Source organism: Eptatretus burgeri, chromosome 18 (assembly GCF_056783735.1).
Source record: "Eptatretus burgeri isolate ZD-2024b chromosome 18, Ebu_testis_v1, whole genome shotgun sequence".
Taxonomy (NCBI): Eukaryota; Metazoa; Chordata; class Myxini; order Myxiniformes; family Myxinidae; genus Eptatretus; species Eptatretus burgeri.
This window is the reverse complement of record NC_140978.1, coordinates 2,616,501-2,626,500: the sequence shown is the minus strand read 5'-3', so window position 1 is coordinate 2,626,500 and position 10,000 is coordinate 2,616,501.

Genomic DNA, 10,000 nt, shown 5'->3' with positions numbered 1-10,000 from the left:
CTTTCAGGGGAGAGCGGTGTACTGGAGGAAAGAAAAGCAAGCAAAGGATCACTCTTCTGGTTGGGGCAAACATGAGCGGCAGCGAGAAGTTCCCTCTTCTGGTGATTGGCAATTCCAAGAAACCCCGTGCCTTCAAGAACAAAGAGATCCCGGTCAAGTACAAGGCGAACTCGAAGGCGTGGATGACGGCGGAGCTTTTCGAGGAGATGTTGCGTGCGTGGGACGGACGACTCGGCCAGCAGGGACGCAGAGTGCTGGTCTGTCTCGATAACTTCTCTGGCCACCCTCCCGAGCTCGAGCTGAACAACATCCAACTGGTCTTCTTCCCACCCAACACGACAGCCAATTCGCAACCAATGGATCAGGGAATCATAGAGAACCTCAAGCACCACTACAAGAAGCTCCTGCTATGCCGCCGGCTTGAGGCCATAGACGAGGGAAAGGAGTTCAAGTTCACATTGCTCGACGCTCTACACGTCGCCCGGCGTGCTTGGGAGCAGGTCGGCAAGTCAACGATCAGTAACTGTTTCGCGAAGGCCAAGTTCATCGAAGAGGAGATCCAAACTGAGCCACAGGATGCGGAGCTGCCCGACATCTGGGAAGCTCTGCCTGCCGAGGAAAAGATGCACGAGAACGAGGAGATCGAGCTGTCTGACTTTCTCGAAGCCGACGAGCGCCTCGCGACTGGCGGGTATTTCACGCTGGAGGAGATTGCGGAGGAGATTCTGTGCAGTGAGGAGCCGGTGGAAAGCGAAGATGACGAGGTAACTGTCGAGGAGGAAATCGTTCCGTTCGAGGAAGCCCAGCGCGCTTGTAGCACCGTCCGGAAGTTCATGCAGCAGAGAAGCGGGAAGCCCGGTGTGATGCAAGCGTGCGATCGGCTCGACAACGAGATGCATGAGATCCGCCGAAAGAAGATGCGCCAGCCGACGATTCTTGAAAGCTTTGTGTGTCGTGAATTTCTCGCCATGCCATATGTTAGTGTGTGAACTCTGTTAGTGTGTGTATGTTCTCCGTTCGCTTAGCTTATACAACAGTCGTGCCTTTTACTTGCTGGAATAAATTTTGTCTAAAGATTAACTACAGATGGGTAACTTGAGAAAATAAGGCCGTTTTTACAAAATCTCGTTACTATGCCACTCTCGCTACTATGCCACTTTTGCTCGGTCCCGACGGGTGGCATAGTAACGAGCTTTGACTGTATAGGCAAATTCGAGAATCAGCGGAGGTTCACGCCCACTTTTCCTCCGTCCAATGGGCGAGCGTGGCTCCGCCCCCGAGCCCATCCTGCTCCGGAAATTTGCATATGGGTTCTCCTGCTGCACTATAAAGCGCAGAGCGCGGGGCGAATTCAGTCAGTTTTCTGTTTCGGGCTCGGGCGAGTTGGAGAGGTGTGGTGGCGGCGAAGTGTGGCTGCAGCAGTCAAGATGGATCTGGAGGAGAGTCGGTCTGTCGGGGTTCCGAGTCTTTCGGGGAGCTGCAGAGAGGGGAAGCCGGGAGCGCGGTCGAGGCGCAGTGGAGTCGCTCGTCGCGGGACCCAAGCAAGCCAGCTATCCTCTTTCCCCAGAGCACCAACAACCCCCCCTGTTTCCCCCCGCGCTGAGATAGTGGGAAAAGGGGGGCCCCGTTCCCACCCCATTCCAAGCAGTGCCAACGAGGCCCGCGGAGGAGCGCGGAGTCGGGGAACCGCCGCCATTTTGTGGCTCATCACAAGACGGGTAGGCTCCGCCCGGCCTCGCGCCACAGACCACGTCTGCCCCCTTGTCGTTGAGGGTGGCCCTTTTTCTTTTGCTTTTGAGTATATGTGTTGTCGGCGCCGTCTGTAAAGTAAAACTGTGTAAGTGTTGCCGTGTGCTCGCGTAGTCGGTAGTAGATCTGGATTGTGTTTCTTTTATTGCAATTGCTTTTGGTGCATAATTGTTGTGTTTCTTTTACATTTGCTTTTGGTGCATAATTGTTGTAATTGTATATGTGTGCTTTCCGTTTGCTGCGGAATAAATGTGCTTTATGTTGAACTGTTTTTCCCATTTCGCTTCGTCTTTTCTTTAATTGAATCTCCATCTTACCTCACGTAAAGGGTTGGTAGTGGGCAAAATATGCCCGATAATTAATCGGAACCGTCGAGGTTGACTATAACACCGCTCGGTTATCCCGATAGCACGGAACGGGTCGCTTAAAGTGGCCCGTGTCCGAAGTCGACCTGCGGCAAGGTGCGATCGCCCGGTCTACCCTCCGTGTGGGTACTTAGGTAGGTCGAATTTGGCAAACAACCCTATCCCACGCGGGGGGCTGATTGGCACGATCGTGGTGAGGCCGAAAGGCCCACCCGTGACTAGTTCCCAGCGTTAGTCCGAGAGAGTCACGACGGAATTGTCTGTCCGGTGGGCGACGTGCCGCGATTCGAGTTACGTGGCCGCTCGCATGCCGGCGGGCGCGAATCCGCAACACTGGTGTCAGGTCGTGGGACACAAACCCATCCCCCTCCTCGCGGCACTGGTGTCGGAGAGCGGGAAAACGGGCTCTCCTGTCTCCAGCTAAATTCCCGGGAATCGGTCCATGGGTGAGAGGAGCGACCCCCGATTCCCTCCAAATTACGAGCGATTTAAATTAACCCTTTACGAGAAATAAGATGGCGTCTCAAGGCGAGCGGGAGCCGGGGGTATTAGAAATGGATTTAGAATGTGTAGAATCCATGGTCCAGGATGAAATCCCCGCGCAGGAAATGTTGGTTGTACAGGACGAACTCGCCCAACTGAACCCAGAGCCCGAAATAGGTGCGGCGGCGGCCGCGGTGTATGACACCTCCCTCCCCCTCTCTGCCAAAACCCCCCCAATCCTTGCCGAATCGGCTCAGCTGAGTGCGCCCGACATGGCCCGGCTATGCGCCATGCTGGCAGGAATCAGTGGGGACATGAACGAAATGAAAAACGAAATAAAAGGCATGAACAAGCAAATGAACGAAATGGAAACAATCATGAAGGAAGAAATGAAAGAACTGCGGGGTGAGACGCAGAACGTGGGCCGAGGCCTGCAGGCGGGCATGAAGGCAGTAACCAGGGAGCTTAAAATGGCGACGCCATGTGTGGGAGCGAACGAGCTGGGAGGGAGTGCAACGGCTGTCAGGCCCGCGGTGGAGGCGGGTGAGGACAAAGTAATTCGGGGGACGTATTGGGCGAGAAGCGTGACGGTGACCGAGAGGGAAAAACTAATTGGGGTGACGGAGACGTGCACGAGGGAGATAAGAGACGAGGTGAAAGGAATTGCAAGGGAGAGAAAAGACAATTAAGACGGAAAGCAAGGATGAGGTACGCGGAGATCGTGAAAGAGCAAGGAGTGAAACAGAGGGAAGGACGGGAGCGACTTAAGGAGAAAGCAAGGTTGACCTACATAAAGATAAGGGAAAGACGCCAGAAAGAAGCAGAGACCAATAGACACGAGGAGACGACAGAAAGAATAAAATGTATCGAGACACGGGAGATAGAGGATGAATTGGACGGGGTGGAAGAAACTAAAGACGAACACACACACACACGGAGGTAGTGGAGGATAATGGGGGTGAGCTCACGGAACGTGTAGAGACCCGGTGCGAGCAGCTGGATGGCCTCCTCCAGGAACGAGGGGAGGGAGTATTCCCCCTTGAAGCGAGTCACGACCAGGTGGGTTCGGTCGTGCTTTGCGAGGTTGAGGGGACGGGTGCTGTGAACGGGTGCACGGAGAGCTTGGGGGGTATAGAGGCCCCGGAGACCCTTGTGGGGACACAAATCCCCAGTGTGGTTGTCCCGGTGTGTGTGGTGTAAGGTGTGAGTGCGTCCCCGTGTGTGGATGAGACCCCAGGTGTGAGTGCGACCCCGTGTGTGAGTGATGTGGTGGTCAGTGTGCCGAAGGGCGTGCTTCCCAGCATGCCGTGTGTGGATGAGGCACCGCGTGTGAGTGTCGCCGTGTGTGTGAGTGAAACGGCCAGTATGAATGAGGCACCGCGGGCGAGTGCCCCCGCGTGTGTGAGTGGTGTGGTTTGTGTGAGGGAAATGGCACGAGTGAGTGGAAGGCCGCGAGTGAGTGGAGCCACGTGTGCGAGGGAGGTGGCATGCGTGAGTGAACGGCCGAGTGCAAGGGAGACCGTGTGTGTGAGAGAGCGGTATGTGAGGGAGATGTCGGTGGGCATGCGGGAGCACGCAGCCGCGTCTCCCGGGGTGAATGTAATGGAGTGGAGTGTGCGTCGTGGCACACAGGAGTTCGTGTGTTGAATGGAGACGGAGACGGCGACATGTGAGGGACAAAAGCCGGGCAGCGGCTGTAGCTGTTTCGGGGACCGTGCCGGGTTCACCCAGCAGCGAGCGCGAGGTCGGTGCCTTGCAACGCACGAGGCCCCCACGTGCTCACTTGCGCGAGTGAAGCCCGCTCCGGAAACGAGCGCGGTGAATGTTGCTGATCCCGCGACTGACAAAGTTTAGACAGGTAAACGGATTTGGACCGGACGGGTTCTCCACGCGAACGGGTGTGTTAAGCTCCAACGGGCAAAGCACATGTGTTCGCGTGGGGAACCCTTCGAGACGTGAGGCTTGTGTTTTTTTTATGCGCCGGGTGACGTCATGGCTGCGTGTGTGGTTGGAATCCGGCAGGAGGGTGAATCCCTGTCGGATGGTACCGTCCAAGAGGGACGAGGGATGCGGGCAGCTGCCATGACGTCACGCCAAAGGTGCGCGGCTGTGAATTGCCGTGCTGGTGCGCAGGTTGCGAGTTTCCGCGCAATAATAATAAAAAAAAACAGCAAGCCTCGCTTTCGGGTGACAGGATTTCCTGGGCAAGGGGTGGAAGACCCCCTTGCCTGGGCACAGGATGGAAACTAGTTAGGGGGAAGGGTTAGCTCAGTTAGACCGGCTCCATGGGGCAGGGGTAAGTCCTCATGGGGCACGTGGAATGGATTAGTTAGAGGGATTGTAGCGAGATTTAGGTTGGGAAAGTTATTTTAGAGATTTGGAGACAGTGACAGACTTTGGATGTGTAGAGGGGACGTAGTTTAGCTACGTAGTGTTAAATGGAATGTGCAATAGTTTAAGGGACGACGTGGGAGCACAAGTTAGTTAGGGGATGCAGATAGAAGGATGGCAGAGTTCAGCGGTGTGTGTGTTGAAGAGTTGTGTTGTGACATGATGAGTGAGTGAGGCCAGCGGGTCTGTGTGAGTGGAGCGAATGGGAATGCATGATGCGATGAGTGATTGGGGGGAGGAGTGACTCCCGCCCAGGGGACCCTGGGGTCAGTATAAAGTGAGTTAGCTGGGTTAGTCAAATTGAAAAATGGAGGTCGTTTTGCTGTTGGTGGGAGTGTAGGCTCGAAACCCGTTTGGAGGGGTGCAGGAGCCCTGTTGACGGGCTGGGAGTGTGGCTGCGAAAGGTGAGTATCGCTGAGTGGGTACCCCGGGCACCAGGCTAGTCGGCCGTAGTAGGCCAAGGGCCCATGGGGGGCCGGGATAGCGTAGTGGGCACGGGTGCGTCTGCTTGGTGCGGGGGCCCAGGGCACTATTAGCCGCGTGGGCAGTGTTGTGGGCACGAGTGACCCTCGGAAAGGGGCCCGGGAAGCCAGCCTGCCACGTGTGCATTTCAGGGGAGGTGCCATGGGGGGCACTCCCCGGTGCTTAGGGAGCTGGTAGGCTCGGAGGCAGTGTAGTGCCCGGGGGTGCCATCGGGGAATCGGCAGAGGGTCATGCCTGCCAAGGGGAGCCACGCGTCCCTGCCATGAGACCGTGTGAGGGCACGGAGAGAAAATTGGGGGGGCGAGGCCCGAAATTGTAAGGACACCAACACAGGCGACGGGTATCTGGGTTGTTAGAACCAATAGTTTATGCGAGAGGCGCTTGTTGAAAGCCCCGGGGTAGTTTAACAGTTAAATGGATAGGGTAGATTAGGAAGTGTACCCCTCCGCACCATCCATCCCCTCGCTCTCGTTGTGGGCCGCTGGAACCACTTTGGGTTGGATCGCTGAAGTCTGGGGAGGCCATCTTGAGGCTTCGTTAGGCCTCGACACAGGACGCTAGCTCTCCCTTATTCCCCTCCGGGAAGGGTTGGGAGTAGGCTAGGACGATAGGTTAGCCGAACAAGGACGATGAAGGGGGTTAGGGGACGAATTATAGTGGGAGAAAAAAAAATTAAATAAGTTGGGGCTAAATTGGGGTTTGACAAATTAAGGGAGTGGGTATAGACAGTGACAGGCAAAGGCGATAGGTTGGGAGGGAGACCGTAGGGTAGGTCCGAGCCCGCCTTCCGAGTGGCCAGCACCACCGCACTCCCTCCACCAACCTCCACTGAACGGCAAAGGCTGGCCAGCTTCATCTGCTGGCTGCGTTGCTGCAAGGCTGTGTCGGCCCACTTCATCGGCAGCTGTTGTTTGCTGCAAGGCCTGTGCCGGCTGGATTGTCTGCAGCTGCTGTGCTTCAAGGCCTGTGCCGGCCAGTTCGTCTGCCGGCTGTGTTCGCCTGCAGCGGCCCTGTTCCGCTTTGGTTGCCTGCTCACCTTTGCCATGCCATGCCCACTGCCCCTGTTCACCAGCCCCCGTTCAATTTTGCTTTGCCCCCCCCTGTTCATTGCCATGTGCACCAGGATCAGAAAGCAACAGTTTGCAAGCTGCAAGAACTGCCCTGTTGGCAGCTACAACACGGGCCTGCAGTGGCGGCCCGTGCACCGTGTTTGCGTCCATCCATTAATCCATCCATCCATCCATCCGTTGTGCTCATTGCGTGTGCCACTTGAGCTGGCGCGGAGACTGCGTTTGTGCAGCCCATGCCCCGTTGTGGTTCACTGGGTTCATTTTAAAAAGGGAAGGCCTTGGACTGCGTGTGAGCAGCCGGCCACGTTCCCTGTCACCTGCATTGTTTGAGCCTGAGACTGCATGCGAGCAGCCTGATCCCTGCTAACTGCTTTCTTTTTGCAGAGTCCATTGATCCTGGGCCATGGTTTAGTGTAAAATTTGTAAGTTAAGGTTAAGATGTACTGTACATATGAGTGCGCCCCCGGCATGTCTGTCTTAGCGCCGGCAATTTTATTTAAGTCGTCCGTGTGAGTGGGTTTGTTTAGTTAGTTACTTAGCCCTCAGGTTATTTATTTTGGGGACACGAATACCTTGAATGTCGCACTCAGGGATCCGTATGTAAAACGTATTAGGGGAGAACTACACATGATGGCACACGAAAATTTGACCACTCGGGACGAGTCTGTAAAAAGGGGAGGGGTAGTGTTGTGGTTGAGGAAATTCGCAAACCATCATCCAGGTCCCGTAGGTGAGATATCTCTGTAAGTACATGTGTAGTTAGCCCCAAACCCGTTGTTTAGAGGGAATAAATGTGATTCATTCAGGCTGTGACCCTTTAAGATAGCCCTTTTTCTGTTCTATCTTTATTTTGAACCAACCACGTCTCAACCGCCATCACACAACAACCACCAACCACAACGCTGCTTCACAACAACAACAATGCCAACAGCCACGACCTTTATCTTCACAACTCGCTCTCGCAATCATCGCATCACCACCATTCCAAGCGTCACCGTGGCCAGGGACCGCCACTTTAGACCCTCCACCACCTTCACCTCTCCTCATTCTACCGCCATTCCCGCACCGCTTGTGGGCGCCGAGCGTCAGGCTGTCCTGGCCTCGTGCGTGACGCGCGCCGAGCCTCGGGTGCAAAAAGCGGCCTTTCCGAGGGGAAGTCGGATTAGGAATGATACACGCCCACTTCCGATCCCTTCAATCATTAAGCGCGGGCGATTTGGCCCCGCCTCCAGGCGCGTCGGAGTAGAATCGATATATGCAAATTCGAGGATCAGGGGAGGTTCACGCCCACTTTTCCTCCGTCCAGTGGGCGAGCGTGGCTCCGCCCCCGAGCCCATCCTGATCCGGAAATTTGCATATGGGTTCTCCTGCTGCACTATAAAGCGCCGAGCGCGGGGCGAATTCAGTCAGTCAGTTTTCTGTTTTGGGCTCGGGCGAGTTGGAGAGGTGTGGCGGTGGCGAAGTGTGGCAGCAGCAGTCAAGACGGGTCTGGAGGAGAGTCGGTCTGTCGGGCTTCGGAGTCTGACGGGAAGCTGCAGAGAGGGGAAGCCGGGAGCGCGGTCGAGGCGCAGTGGAGTCGCTCGTCGCGGGACCCAAGCAAGCCAGCTATCCTCTTTCCCCAGAGCATCAACAACCCCCCCTGTTTCCCCCCGCGCTGAGATAGTGCGAAAAGGGGGCCCCGTTTCCACCCCATTCCAGGCAGTGCCAACGAGGCCCGTGGAGTCGGGGCACCGCTGCCATTTTGCGGCTCATCACAAGACGGGTAGGCTCCGCCCGGCCTCGCGCCACAGACCACGTCTGCCCCCTTGTCGTTGAGGGTGGCCCTTTTTCTTTTGCTTTTGAGTATATGTGTTGTCGGCGCCGTCTGTAAAGTAAACCTGTGTAAGTGTTGCCGTGTGCTCGCGTAGTCGGTAGTAGATCTGCATTGTGTTTCTTTTGTTGCAATTGCTTTTGGTGCATAATTGTTGTGTTTCTTTTACATTTGCTTTTGGTGCATAATTGTTGTAATTGTATATGTGTGCTTTCCGTTTGCCGCGGAATAAATGTGCCTTATGTTGAACTGTTTTTCCCATTTCACTTCGTCTTTTCTTTAATTGAATCTCCATCTTACTTCATGTAAAGGGTTGGTAGTGGGCAAAATACGCCCGATAATTAATCGGAACCGTCGAGGTTGACGATAACACCGCTCGGTTATCCCGATAGTACGGAACGGGTCGCTTAAAGTGGCCCATGTCCGAAGTTGACCTGCGGCGAGGTGCGATCGCCCGGTCTACCCTCCGTGTGGGTACTTAGGTAGGTCGAATTTGGCGAACAACCCTATCCCACGCGGGGGGCCGATTGGCACGATCGTGGTGAGGCCGAAAGGCCCACCCGTAACTAGTTCCCGGTGTTAGTCTGAGAGGGTCACGACGGAATTGTCCGTCCGGTGGGCGACGTGCCGCGATTCGAGTTACGTGGCTGCTCGCACGCCGGCGGGCGCGAATTCGCAACAATATATTATATATTACTAGTACGGGCCCGTAGGTGCGTGCCTGTAGGTGCGTGCCAGTATGTGCAGCGCTCTCTCGCCCCCTCTCTCGCCCCCCCCCACTCTCACCCCCCCATATCACCCCCTCTCTCTCACCCCCCTCTCCCCCCAACTCTCTTGCCCCCCTCAATCCCCCCTAGTCCCGCCCTTCCTCTCTCCCCCCTCCTCTATCGCCCCCACTCTCATCCCCCCTCTCCCGTCCCCCTCTCTCGCAGATATTGGTCAACACATAAATGGCCGTAACTTGGGAACTGCTCGTCCGATTAATATCAAACCTCGAAAAGGCACATCCGCGGGTCCCCAGCAATATTCCTGGCAAGTTTCAATCAGATCGGACCGTCAATCGTGCCAAAAAATAAATAAATAAATAAATAAACATTAATTGTGACGTCATTCGTGATGTTATAGCGCCGTGTCTTGTCATTGGTCGACAGATAAATGGCCGTAACTTGGGAACCGCTTGTCCGAGTAATATCAAACCTTGAAAAGGCACATCAGCGGGTCGCCAGAAATATTCCTGGCAAGTTTCAATGAGATCGGACCATCAATCGTACAAAAAAAAATAATGATAATAATAAATAAATTAATAAACATTGTGACGTCATTCCTGATGTCATAGCACAGTGTCTTGTCATTGGTCGACAGATAAATGGCCGTAACTTGGGAACCGCTCGTCCGATTGATATCAAAGCTTGAAAAGGCACATCCGCGGGTCCCCGGCAATATTCCTGGCAAGTTTCAATCCGATCGGACCGGTGATCGTCCGGTTATTAATAATTTGGGAAAAAAAATGGCATGATAAGGTGAGAAGGTGGAACGACACCTTCAGCTGCCATATATACACCTTTTCAACACTGAAAAAGCAGTAAAATGGCCATAACTTGGGAACCGCTCATCCGATTGACATCAAACCTCGAAAAGGCACATCTGCG